We start from the raw sequence: 13068 nt of genomic DNA on the forward strand, positions 1-13068 counted from the left end.
AGCTTAGACAAGTCCTGCGTGTGTGTCCCCCCCACACACACACCCCATTTTCTTGTAGCTTTTCAGGCTCTGCTCGCTTCGCCCTGCGTTCCACAGGGCGGACAGGAAAGAGGCCGGCGCTGTCCGTGGTGCTGAAGACGAGCTGCTTCCGTGCCCAGCTTGTGCGGACAGGGCTGTCTCTTGTTAACCTCTCACCTTGATTCCTCGGGTGTCTGGTAGCTAAACAGCCCCTGCGAGTCTTTCTGGACTCAGATCAAGGATGTCTGGCTTCCTTGTAAGCAACTTACAATTCCCGGAGAGAAGAGCTACGCTCGCCATGGCCCTCAGGTGTTGCCCACGCACGTCCCCATGTGCACGATGTCACGAGACTTGTCTCGCGGATTTCCCCTCCTCCATCCATCCTTCGCAGAAGATATCTCTGCTCCCCAATTTGCCTGCACCTTGCATCTTTGGGGTGTGCATCTGCTTAGGATAATGCAGGAAAAAAAAAGTGAGCCTGGGAGAGAAAGACCCCATACAATTGAAATATGTAAGTCAGTGAGGACAGCCTTTGTAAAGCAGCCTGTACCTGGCTACTCTATCACATTAATCCATTCCCTGCATAGCACTTAGCACAAAATGCCTGTGTCATTCAATAAAAGCTAAGCCCTGCAAAGCAGGAACCTTGTTGTTTCTCATCCATTGAAGTATCTCAAATACCTAACAACCCCTGACATATGGTGGACATCCAATAAATGTTTGTTAAATGAATAAACTGGGCTGTAAACTCTTATGGGAAGTCCTAAGCCACTGGAAGGCTCCTGCCTGGAACAAATCTCATGCATTACTCCTTCTTTCTTAGAGGAGTGGGCTTAAATTTTTTCTTAGAAGCTGTCTTGGCTGTTCAGAGGTGGGTAACCGAACCCCACCCCTCCCTCAATAAGAATAACTCATTTTTGTCCTATTTTATATATTATGGTTCTATGAAAAGTTCTGTTTAGAAAAAAAGGAGACTGTTTCTTAAATGTCTACAAATCACTCACCTAAACTTAAATTGAGGAAGAAAGCATGCCATTTTAATTAGACATCTTCACAAAGCCAAAGCAATGCCACACTCCAAGATGTTATTCCCTTTAAGATCTTACAAATGGAACCTTGCAAATATTTTCAACATCACTGCATGCTGAGAAAGTTTTACAAACCATCGAGTTTGTTGATTCCAGAATCTGAGGTTAGACCGGAGAATCTCTATCTTGCTTAATTGGCGCCTCTCTCTCCTCCTCTGTTCTCATCAAAGACTGTTTGTTGGAGACAGGCATAATGCCACCCAGAAAGAAGGCAAAAGGAAAGCAAATGAGAACAAAGGAGGTGGCGAGGCGGCCGCGAGGAAATGCGGCTGCCTGCAGAGAACGGAATGGGCTGGAAGGTGGCAGCAATGACAAAGTGGGTGCGCGGCGCCGAGGAGCCAGAAATCAAACTCCAGTGCCTGCCGAGGACGGGGAGAAGAAAGCTGGCTTCCGCTTCCAGCGCAAACGGCTCCTGGACTTCATTCTGCTCTCTGTTGTGATCACTCTATCACACGCCAACACAGACCAGGTTCACTTTCTAGATGATACAACCCGCGGCTACAGAGGACACGCTGCCGACTCGCCCTCGGGGGCGCCCTGTCCTCCAGTGGAGAGTAGCACTCATGTGCGGGATAAAATGCCCCAAGCACAGGACACAAGACAGGATTCCACGACTGGCTCCTGCACTCGCTGAACTGAACAAAGTGATGAAATTAGTGCTGGGAACAGGGCGTGAGCAGCTCTTCTGAGCACAGCCTCGGCCCCTGCCACGAAGGCAGGGGTCCTGGAGTCCGGATGGGGGCTTTAGCTCTGTGAAGGTCGGAGCCTAGTCTTCTGGTAGACTGCCGAGTTCTGTCACCACATGAAGCTCAGGCTTTGTAGCCCCAGTGAAACGAGACGGGACTGTAACGCTCAGCAGGCGGAGAGGCAGGCGCCAGAGCCGCCTAGCGGATTCCCGTCGGGATAATGCTAGCGGCTGCCCTTAAAAAAGCATGAAAGAGAACTTCCTGTGCCGGCTCTCCCGGGCCTCGGGCCTCTCTGTGTAACCTGGGTACCGTTTAATCCAGACCCCTGAGGCCCATCAAGCATCTACCTGCATGAGTCTTACCCACGTCAACCCAACTTCCACTGGGGTCGCCCCAGGAGCAAAGCCATTCACTGCCCAACTGGGTGGCCTATGCCAACTCTGAACAGCTCAGACTTCGAGAAGCTCCTTCCTTTTATCAGATGAAAATGGTTTCTCCGCAGCTTCAATTCTGCCCTCGAAGGTCATGCAGAGAAATGAGTTATCTGCCATCTTCAGAAATATCCATCTAACATTCGAAGGCAGCCACCACGCCAGCGACCCAACTCCTCCGTTCCAGGACAAACACCACTTACTGCTGCAACCCTGCTCAGAACCAGCTTCTATCTATAAATGGTGGGTCTGAATGTGTTGTCAAACACTGATGCGCCATAAATACGTCTAACCAGCAGAAAATACGGCACGCTCATGAGCCACCAGATTCTGGGCTCTCGGATTCAAATGCTTTCTGGCCCGCAGAGCGTCTGGAATGTGCCTTCCTCCTCGTTTTGAAATTGGAACGTTTTCTTCTCTCTAATTTCCTGGAACTTCTCCCACCCCCTGTGATTCCACATATGGCCGAGTGCTGTCCACAGTCAAGCCGGCAGCCTCTGAGCGCAGATGGGCCTGGATGAGAGCTGAGGCAGGCGTCTGCCCAAGGATTAGAGGGTTCCTTTTCCTGCTCCATTCAAAGTGCCACGCGCAGGTTCATTTTTCTTCTGGATCAACTCCATCTGGGCAAATTTACTGCTCACGCCATTTATTGGTGGCAAAAGCGAGACACAGAGTCCTGAGCGCTTCCCCGTGGGTGGGGGAGTCTCATGCACACCCCAAACCTTCACGCCCCACGCGCTGAGCCTCGTCCCTAAGAAGGGTGGTCCCTCCCCCTTCCGGAATGCCCCTCCCATGGGACAGCTGCGGTGACACCGACGGCAGCTGTCCATCACCTCCACCCGTGGAGGGGGGGTGACGGGCGCGGCGCCGATGGGGGGAGCACTCGGAGGTCACAGATAAGGGCTGAGGCTCTCTGCGTCTTCTGCGCCCCGCGGCCCTCAGACCGCTCTCGCAAAGCCCAGGAAACTTCACTCCTCAAGACACAGGAAACATATCCGTCCTCCCTCGAGGACAGACTCCTGAAGGCAGACCCCTCCCCCCACACCCCCCACTTCCATTCGTCCCCCCCTGGGCCTCACAGAGGCAGAGACCTCCAAAAGCAAATGAGTCACGTCGTCGAGTCTGAAATGGGGCCCACAGGTGGCAGAACCGGGACTTTCCAGGGACTTTTATGTTCCCTTTCAGAACGGCTGTAAAGAAAACAAGACATAAAACACCTCCCCTGTATAATTTGCTGCTTTATAGGTGGTTTCATCCCTTTTTTAAAATGGCTGTCCAAAGCATCTTTATGTTTCCCTTATGGCTGCGACTGAGAGCTCCAATAAAGCAGAGAGAGCCAAGGAAATAGGGAGGCCTGGGCAGGGGCCCCCCACTCCAGCTCCGCGCTGAGCGCCTGTGAGCAGCTGGGTACAGGTGTCCCCAAGACGCACCCCTCTGCCTGCCGGCAGCTCTTCTGGGCCCGAGGATTGAAGGTGCCTCCGCCCCCCAACCCTCCCCAAAGCAGAGGCAGTGGGGCTACCCCAAATGTGAACTGGGAGCTGAAAGGGTGACGCGGGTGGACAAGCCCAGCAGCACGAAGGAAGAGGGGCCTCGCGGGACCCCCTGGTATGGAACGCCCCCCCCCACCCGCCCTTTGCCAGCCAGCCCCGCGCCTGCGGAGCTGCCTCTCAGCGCCCACGGAAACTTGCCTCATTCTGCTGATTTTGTGCCTCCTCGCTTATTTATTTTTTTACAATTAAGGATGGAAATCATCTAAAAACTTTACTAGCACACGATTTAAATATTTAAACCACCTGCAAGCATTTGTTTACTGCGATTTATATGTATATGAATTTATTATTACATTAAATCTAATTTAGTTTTAATATCAATTAGATTGAGTTAAGACGAATTTATTAAATGTTCAAAAATGTATTAAATGTTAAACTATTAAATTGTATTTACATTTGACGTAATTACAGGCTCACGGGTAGCTGGAAAATAGTGCAGAGAAGTTGCAGCGTAGCCCAGCCCCCGGGTCCCCCAGCGGTCACTCCTTACAACGGCAACCGCGGAAAACCCTCGGGAGGCGCCGCTGCCCGCCCAGCGCCCCCGCGTGGCCAGCCCGGGGTGCGCCGCGCGGAGCAGGGTCCGCCCTGCGGAATGCACGGGATTCCTCTCTGCTTCACCCCCTCCCCGACTCGCCTACCCACTGCGCTCGCCCGCCGCTCCAGTGTGACCGAAGGCGAGAGAGACTTCTCACGGCTGGAGGACCCTTCCCCAGGGTCAGCTGTCCAGTGTGCATGGGTGAGCACTATAACCGCCAAGTGATGCGTTCCCACAGGGGCCTCCGAGCCTCTGGAAAGTAGTGGGGCAGAAGGGAGCAGAACCCCGCAGACGGCGGGCCGGGTACCGCGACTCCGCCACTGTCGCCCCCCCCCCACACCCCCCAACACACACACACACACACACACACACACACACACACACACTCCTCTCGGGTAGAAGTTCCTCTTTCAGGGACCTTCTGTGGAGGCACTCGGGGAGGTCATACCCAAGCAGCAGCACCTGGGGTCTGACCCTGGAGAACCCCCGTGGGCATCCCTGGGCCTATGTGGGCCCTGCGAGGACAGAGCCCATTTGCTACGAGCCCCGACCACCAGGGCCGGAGATGCCCGACCCCTCCGTTTCTTTCCGACCCCCTCCCGTTTCTTATGCCTCGTTCTTGAACCTGCCTGGGTGATGGCTCATGACTCACCCTCTCCCAGGCTTCCAGCAGCGCCCCCGAGGGTAGAATTCGCAGCTTCTCCGGGGGCTGGCAGACTCGCTGGTGGTTTTCAGATTCCCATGGTCATCCGTGCCCATGGCAACAGCCGCCCTCAGCCCTCCCCACCTCAGCAGTCCTTTCTAATCCCAGTCCGCAAAGGAACCAAGACCACCGGCCTTGCCTGGGTCTCACGCTTCCCCTGCGACCACAGGGGAGCCAGGTAGGCAGAGGCCGCCCTCAGAGCCACCATCGAGGCTTTGGAAAGGTGCCGGTGGGACATGGAGTCTAAAACGCACACATCAGACATCGTCAGAAACGAATCCGGCCTCCACGGTGAGAGCAGAGGAAGGAGTATGCATGCGTTTTAAAAATACAGTCAAAGCAAGGCGGCAGCGCTCCGGCCACGGGGAAGGGGTGGCCACTGCGGGCCTCCCCGCCCGGAGGAGGCGGAACGGATCTGATGGCTATTTCCAGACGGTACCTTGGCAGCACCGCAGGTGCCAGAGCCAAGCCCGAGGAAGACCCCGTGCCCCGAGCGTGGCTCAGAGTTCCTGCATCGGCGACGGTGACCCTACAGGTGAGGCTTACGGTACCTGCAAGCGTGACCGTGAGCTCCGCCCCCTGAGAGGGTCCGAGGGCCAGCCCTGCCCTGCAGCCCCACAGCTCCTTATGTCACCCTGATCATGGCACTTAGGGTTCCAGAAGCTTCTTGGGGGCTGAGTCCATGTTCATTTTGCTCAGCTGACACCCTCATCACCTGGCCCCCTGTTTGACATACAGAATACTCTACCGTGTGCTTTCAAATACGGTGAGGATACACCTCACGTTCTTAGCAAAACCGTACACGCGCGCGCGCACGCACACACACACCCCACGTGCAAGAACACAAGGGAAATGTTGGAGGCGATGAGTGTTTACTACCTCGACGGCTTTGTAGGTATCTGCATATGTTCAAACTCGTCAAACCGTGTACACTAAAAGTGTGTGATTTTTTGCATGTCAATTTTACCTCAATAAAGAAAAGAAAAAGAATGTTCTGAAAATGCACTTGTTGAATGAATGAAAGAATTACTGAGTCAACCAAGCAGTGGAGCAGTTTAACGCTGGGACTAAATCAAACGCTTGTGCATAGTTAGTGGGCACTTAGGGCCTTATCTGCGCCCCCCACCCCTGCCGGCACCTTCACCGTAATTGCGGGGAGCTGGCCTTGGTTGGCTGAGAGGCTTCCTTCTCTGCAGGAGGGGTGCACTGCCTCCCCAAGGCACTCGCCCCATTTGGGGGATACGAATCATATATCAAAGCTATTCTTTATGTTAATCCAAATCTAACACATTAAGACTCAAAGCAGGTCAAGCGTCCTTTGATTTGTTCACTAAACAGAAGGTCAGATGGAAAGGTTACAGTCCTCTTAAAAATAGTCTCGCGACTTTTTTAATCTTAATGTTATCCTTTGCCTTTTCAAAAAAAGGTGTCTATTTATCGGTGATAAATCTCGGATTACTGATGGTGACCTTTTCTTTATCAGCGGGTGATAGAGTGAACAGGCAGATGACAGAAATGTAATTTCGGGATTACAAAATTTATGAGAATGCAACAGCCTGCGGAGGAACGTGGTGACGATTCGAGTGAGAGCGAGAGAAGGGGGAGAAGGGGGAACGGCAAAACCTGTTTCCCCCCCGTATCCGGGGGCCGGGGGTGATTAGGTCTTTCCGCTTGTCGCGGTTCTCTGGGCTTGGTTCGTTCTGCTACCAGTTTTAAACCGGTGACGGATGCCCCAGGAAGCGTTGCGACAGACGCAAGGGGTAAAGGCAGTGAGCAAGGCGCTTGTGTCACTCCAGATGAGCTGCGCACACGCACCTGCGCGCGTCCCCGTCCCCGCCCCCGAGGAGCGGCAGGCCGGAGCGCGGGACGTCGAGCGACGTCTCGCAGGACCGCACAGACCGGCGTGTCCCGCGCAGCCAGCCTCCTTCGAGGCTCGGGTGCTGCGTGGTGGGGTGAGCCTGCGGACCGGCCCGGCGCCCGCCGGGGGACGTTCGGCTCTTTCCGCCCACTCTGCAGCGGCTCCGGCCGCGCGGGCGACTCCACGCGCATGCGCAAGTGCCATCTCCACCGAGGAACCCTGGACGCGGACTCACCGCCACCAACGAGGCCGCCCCCACGAGGCTGCAGCTTCGGATGTGATAGACATCGGCGAACCGCCCTCTCCCCACGGAAGGTCATTCCGATTTACGTGCCCACCCTGAGAAAAACTGTTTCTTTACTATCTTTCTCATCTCAATACATTAAAAAAAACTCCTATTTCAGGGAGGTTTGATACTAAGTATGGTCACTCGCTTTTTAGGCACTTAAGAGCTGCTGCCATTTCCTGTCGTGTGAGATGTGACCTCGGACGATGGCTTCCGGAAGTTGAGAACGTGGGCCCCTGCCCCCGTCTGCCACCGCCACCATTCTCGTCGTCGCCGACCCAGGTTTGTCCACCCAGCCCGTCGCCACCTGCTGTGCCGCACGCACGAACTGCACGGAAAGGAATTGGAACCGGATCCACTGCGATGATCCCGCGTCCTCCTCAGGACAGCTGACGGCACCGTGACGTCATTCAAGACCAGGGGCCGGGAGGCCTGGAGAAATCACGGCGGGCCGGCTGGGGAGGAGGGGCAAAAAGCCAGCAGAAGCACAGCCACCGGCCCCCGCTGGCCACGCTGTAAGGACTGTCCCCCAGGCTGCTGCCCGCGCGCTCGCGGCCGGGTGCTGGGCGCACGGCTGTGCCCTGCTGGCCCAGCACTGGGCCATCTGCGGCTCAGGTAGACGAGCCGCGGAACCGCCGAGCAGGATGCAGACGTCTGCAGGCCGCGTGATCCGTGCAGAGCCGGGACTGCCGGCCGCTCCTGACCAGGACGCGCGCCCAGGGGGCAGCGAGTCTTCTGCGTCCCGCAGACACCACCTGGCCCTCGCCTGGGGTACACCGCTTGGTGCTCTCCCAGGAGGCCGAGCAAGAGGCCCCTGGGAGGGGGCACTCAGGCCAGACCCCCTGAGTTGGAATCCTGGCATGCACCTGGCATGAGGCACAGCTTCTCTGTGCCTCAGTTTCCCCGGCCGGAAGAGGGGGCATTAACCCTTCCTCACAGGATCATGTGTGCATTGGATGGGGGCAGCCTCATGCAGCACGGAGGGCTTAGACCAGGGCTTGCCTCTCTAAGGGGGTGCCCTGAGCCTGGCCTCAAACCGCCTCAGTCTCTGTCCACAACCAAATCGCCAAAGAAAACCAGTCTCAGAGCAGGGCGGAGCGGAGAGCCCCGGGCGTCCCACTAGGGATGGCCCTCCAAACAGCCAGCTGGCACCCCCGCTTCCAGACGCCGTCAGGTAGCCGGCGAGGGCCGCACCTGCAGGTGAGGCCTGGCAGTCAGGCCTGTGCCCTCGGGCACCCAGCTCGTCAGTGGCAGCCCGCGGGAGCACGTGCCAGCTGCCTGGGGTGGCGCGTGCGCCGGAGCACAGGGGTGGCCAAGCACTACCTCCTCGCATCCGCACCTCCTGGGCCAGTCCCCGGAAAGGCACGAACCAGAAAGAGCTGAGGCATCAGTGGGGCCCTGAGCGCACCATGGAGGGGGCCGCCGGGAAGCATTTCTAGGAGACTGAGAGGCGGGGACAGCGGGCACCAGGGCCAGGGGCTCCACGGCCCCTCGGCAGGGACCGCAGCCTGCATCCAAGGAGCAGAGGGTAAATGGACGGAGCGCGTCTCTTGATTTCCATGGACCAGCTCCTGCTGACATTGACCGAGGGCTCTAAGGACCATCCGAGATCGAACAGCGAGGTGTTGTGAGCCGGTATTAGGGCCGTGGCGCTTGGTAAATATCATGGCGCTGCAAACCTGCCCTGAGCCTCTGCGCAAAGTTTACCGGCGCTGCCCTGGCCATGAACAAAGGACACGCAGAAGCCAAAGTGGGGGAGGGGGTGCGCGGTCGAGAGCGTGGGCTCCTGGGAAGGGGATGTGCAGGAAGCCACGAAGCCAAGCCCCTCCAAGACAAGGCTCCCCATCCCAGCCGGTACCTCTTACCCTAGCAAAAAGAGATAATAGATGCGTCAAAATATAAATGAGGGTGGGAGGGAGGAAGAGGAAATTAGAAAAACCACTCAAGTACTTGAAGAAATGATTTAAAAAAAAAAAAAAAAAGAACAATCTCAGAATGGGAAAGATCCTTCTAGCAAAAATACAACGTCTAAGAGTCACAAAAAGATAAATGTTAGAACAACCACATGAGGATGAAACGTCTCTGCCGGGTAAAAGCAACCGTACACAGAGCTTTGTTTTATTTTGTTCCTTAAGGATAAACCGGAGAAATATCTGCAGTTCTTACACACATAGGCTTAATTCCTCTATTAAATAAATAGTTCCTATAAAAATCAATAAGAAAAGCAGCCAAGAGCTCAAGAGAAGATGATAGCTCATGGAAAAAGAAATATAAATGGCTCTTAAATAAATGAAAATATTACCGATCCCCCTCAGAATAAAAGGAAAGCGAAATCAAACTACAACATGATAACGTTTTTTTATCCGTCAGCTTGGCAAAGAGCAAAAGTTTGAAGAAACGTTGTTGCAGACGTTGTGGGGGACATGGTGGCTCTTGTATGGCACTGCTGTCACTGTAAATCAGTAGGTTTCATCGATTGTGACTGAACAATAGCCACCCTAATCCCAAACGCGCACTCTCTGATTCAGCAATTTCACTCCCAGAAATTCACCCCATAGGTAAACTCCTGATGTGTGAAATCGCGTGTGGATGAGACTAATTATTACGCCGTTGTTTTAATGAACAAAAATCCGGAGATTGCCTTGATGTTATTCAACTACAGATAGCTATTTAAATTCTGCTCATCCAAATCGGAGCCCAGAATACGATGCAGCTACACTTTTTTTTAAAGAACGAATGAAGAAAAGATGCTCAGAAATGCTGTCTAAGGTAAGTCGTAAGATAGAAACACCCGCCTGGGGCCATGGACACGATACACCTTTATCTCTCTAAAATATGGGTGTGTCTGGATCCGTTACCTGATAACGTAAGGCTTCAGTCTTGAGTAGGGTCATGTCACACATGGAGAGGGTGCGTCACGGTGTCCCTCTGTGGCAAGCAACTGGCGTCTCAGAGGACCACGCCTTCCGAGCTAAGCAGGAAGCAGCCAGGGGCCCGGCTCCCAGGATCCGTCAGAATCATCAGGATTCCGCTGGAACACGCAACCTCGTGAAGAGCCCACAAACGCAGCCGCCTCACATGGCCCACGTAATCCACAGGTGCCTGTGACGGTGCCGGGCTCCCTGTCAGCCCCATGCAAACCCCATGCACGCACGCGTGTTCAGAGGGACCTCACTGAGGCATTCATCACAGGCCCCCACAGGGCTCGTGCCCTTCGTGCACCGCTGCCCTGCACAGGCAGCGTGACCCCCTGTGCGCCCACGTCCCACGTTCCGTAAGGCGGCCTCGCATTTGCCCAGCAGCCCCGGGCCAGCTCCAGGCTGGCCAGACCCGCAAACTTCTCTTATCCAGTGAACCTGAACCACACCTTCTTCAGCGATGCCCGAAATCTTCAAGTTTGTCCTTCCTCGGCAGCCTCCTGCAGCAGGACTGGGCCTCCTGGACCAAAATATCACCAGATTTTTTAAAAAGATAAAAAATGGAAACTCTCATATAGCAGACATGAAGAAAGGAGGCGAGGCCCAAAGGAGCGGATCCCAAGGCAGCCCGGGGAGCAGGGGCGGAGTGGGACAAGCAAAGTGGCCTTGGTTGTCAAGTGGCAGGAGATCTGGACCCCGCCCACGGCGTAGAGCCTGGAACCATGGGTCTTGTCTACTGACCGGAATCGCTCCGCCCTCTGTCCGGCTCCGGGGATCCAGGAGGAAGCGTGTTTTCTGAGGTTTGGGGACATGACGAGAGAACAATTCAGCCTCAAGAAGTTGAGAGCCCACCGGAGGCTGAAGGCAACCACGACACGCAGAGGTGATGTCCACACCCGAACTTCCCATGCTTTGACCTCTGACGAAGCCATGTGACTTGCCCTGGCCAGTGGAATGCGGTAGCAGCGACAGTGTGCCACTTCTGAGCCCGGGACTTCAGAGACTGCCATGTTCCCCTTTGTGTCTGCGCTTCTGCTATGAGAAAGCTGGCCCCTGGCCTTGGACGGGAGACGCCCAGAGCAGGGGCAGCTCCGTGCTATAGTCTGAACCAAGCTGCCCAGCCAACCCACAGCCTCCGAGGGAGAGGTGGTTGCTCATTATTGCCGGTCTCAGATGTAGGGTCATTTATTATTTCACAATTTCTCCAGAACAAGTAACTAAAGGATTAAAAAAATAAAATATGAAAAACAAATTTTTAATTTTTAGAATAAAACATAGGACAATATATTTAAAGCAACAGAGTAGAGAAGGATGTGTTTTCATTAGGCACACACACAAAAAACAAACACTATAAATGAAAATACTGACGAATGTAACTATATTAAAAGTAGAAATTTTGATCTTCGAAAGAGGCCATGAATGAAGTTAAAGGATGAGGAAAACGCACAAGTAGGGGAAACATATCTGTCATGTATTTGGCCATCGAAGCACAATATCCAGATCACAGAAAAAGTAACACTTACAAGCCAGCAAGGGGAAACCAAAGAGCCCACAGAAAAATGGGCCAGAGCCGAAGAAGCAATTCACGGAGGAGGAAGTGTGAGGGGCAGAGAAACACAATGCCACCGCGCAGGGACCAGGAAATGCCGAACCGAAGTGAGAAGGAAACATTGTTTCCCAGCCATCGGGCTGGCAGATGTTAACGAGCATGGCAACGTGCCGGCGAAGATGAGCGAACGGGAATTTGCGCGCTGCCCGTGACAGTGCTCAGAGTGACAGGCGTATCCCAAGACCCCGAACCCCTCCAGCGACCCGGATGCCAGCATCGCCGGTGGCGAGGAGGCCACCTCCTGCTTGTCAGAAATGTGGAATTCTAGACTCATCTGGAAAATTTTGGTGAAAGGAAAAAAGCAAGTCACGGAAAAATATGTATGGACCGCTATTTGTGTAAAATTTTTAAAACAAAAAAAAAATACCCATTCTTTATGGACATGCATAGTCAGTAAAAAAAAAAAAAAAAAAAACATGATCAGAAAGGGTAAACATCGACTTCAGACGAGCAGGAGGGGAGAGACCCGGGGAACAGATAAAGGGCGTACAACTCGGCATCGAGAGAACCGGTATTGGTCCATTTCCTTAAACATGAACGCGGAAGCAAGTGGGTCATGATGCTGCCACGTGTCACGTTTAACCGACAGGTGCATGAAAGTTCAATATCCTTACTCCACGCACCGTTTCGTATGTTCGTCACACTGCATCACACTTTTGAAGAGTCGACTTGGCGTGAAAGTGAGCATGCCTCGGCGTAACGGGATTATTCTTAGGTGGTGGAGCTAGAATAGGTTCCTTTTTCTTCTTTTCTACTATTCTATCATCCCTGTCTCTTTTTTCGTGGAGATTTATTGCTGCCGTGATGGAAAGGCATGTATTTTTACCTCCCGTGTCATAAGCATGCCGCACGCTGGCAGGGGACAGGGCCATGGGAGAGCGCCGTTCACCTGGCCGGCCCCCAGGCAGCTCTGCAGAGGAAGACACGGACACGTCTCCCCTGCAGCCAACGAGTTAAGAAGGCTGGACATGAAATGAATCGCGCAGGGGAGCTGAATGCCTGCCTTATCTAATTCTGTATCCTGAGGCTGATTAATTTAAACTCCAAAATAAAATAAACATCAGCTTTAAGTAAGGATTAAATACTCAGCAGGGTCCTTAGTCGAACAGACTGACATTGTACATTTTATGGTGTGGACTGAGGGGGCCCGGGGCGGTGACGAGGGAGGGGAGGGGGTGCTCTGAGCCAAGGAACAAAATCACCGGAGCTTTGGGATTCTGGATGCATTCGCCTTTTGTCTCTTGGACGCCAGCAGAAAACCCAAGAGCTGCAGAGTGGCAGTTCTTTAAGCAGGAGGAGATATTGTTCTGTGAACCCTGGCTGCCCCTGGTCCCCACTGGGGAGGGTCCATCAGGGGAGTGGGGTCAGGAGACTGCAGGAAGCCTC

The sequence above is a fragment of the Rousettus aegyptiacus genome, unplaced genomic scaffold (genome assembly GCF_014176215.1).
Source record: "Rousettus aegyptiacus isolate mRouAeg1 unplaced genomic scaffold, mRouAeg1.p scaffold_m13_p_1, whole genome shotgun sequence".
In the NCBI taxonomy this organism is placed as follows: Eukaryota; Metazoa; Chordata; class Mammalia; order Chiroptera; family Pteropodidae; genus Rousettus; species Rousettus aegyptiacus.